Genomic DNA, 1,297 nt, shown 5'->3' on the forward strand with positions numbered 1-1,297 from the left:
AAAAAAAAAAAAAAAAAAAAGCATAGGGCTTGCTTACAATGTCAGAGGGTTAGTGCATTATTATCATGGTGAGAGAAGGGCCACATGCAGGCAGGCATGATGCTGGAGGAGTAGCACCCACTCCCAGTGTCATACCTCCTCTAACAAGGCCACATCTCCTAATCCTTCCCCACTGTCCACCAGCAGGCAAACCACCACAGTCTCTCTACATATCCTTGCTACCGTGGCACTCACAGTGTCTCCCTACGCTGTAGCCATGGATGCATGCCTTTTTCCTTCCTGTAGCTGAGCAATGTTCTACATAGGCAAGTGTTTTATAGTTAACTTTGTTTCCTTATTTTAAAGATTCATTTTTATGTGTATGATTGATTTGCTTGTGTGTTTGTCTGTGTAGCATGTGTGTCCAGTGAAGGCCAATACAGGGTATCAGGTCCCCTAGAACTGGCGTTATAGAAGTTATAGTTACATACTTATTGCTGGAGTTAATAGTTAGATGGCTATGAGCCACCATATGGGTTCTGGGAACTGAACCCAGGTCCTCTACAAGAGCATTAAGTTTCAAACCCAACAACTGTTTTGACTTCTCCAGTTCTCTATCACACCTTCACTTTAAAGAGAATATGGAACATGAGATGTCTGTCCATTAGATTTATCTCTTTGACCACTATTTGATACTGTGTGCTGTAAATTTTGGTTTTTGGTTAAAAAGAAAGAAAAAAAAAGAAGAGAAAAGGAAAGAAAAGAAAAAAAGTAATTTGCTAACCTAAACCAATGTGGTACCTTCTGTTTTTCAACCATTTGTTGGTATTTTGAGTACTAGAACTAGTGAATTTCTTTCTAAACTGAATGTGTAGAAGCCAGCTAAAATAAGTGTCTATTCCTGTTAAGATGTGACAGGGCGGGACACTGCAGAAGTCCCCCTTGTATTTGTTTCTTTTTCTTTCTTTCCTTATGTCTTTTTTTCCTTCCTTCTTTCTTTCTTCCTTTCTTTCAAATTTTAAAAATCTATTTGCTTAAGTATTTGTTATTTAAATGAAGGCATGCTCTGTCTGAGGTGTACACCTAAATGCCAGAAGAGGGCAACAGATCCCTCTATGGATAGTTGTGAGCCACCATGTAATTGCTGGGAACTGAACTCAGGTTCTCTGGAAGAGCAGAACACAGTATTCTTAACCACCAAGCCATCTCACTAGCCCTCCTCTTATGTTTTACTTTTTGTTGTTGTTGTTTTTTTGTTTTGGTTTTGGTTTTTTGAGACAGGGTTTCTCTGTGTAGCCCTGGCTGTCCTGGAACTCAC

This window comes from Mastomys coucha, unplaced genomic scaffold (assembly GCF_008632895.1).
Source record: "Mastomys coucha isolate ucsf_1 unplaced genomic scaffold, UCSF_Mcou_1 pScaffold13, whole genome shotgun sequence".
NCBI lineage: Eukaryota > Metazoa > Chordata > Mammalia > Rodentia > Muridae > Mastomys > Mastomys coucha.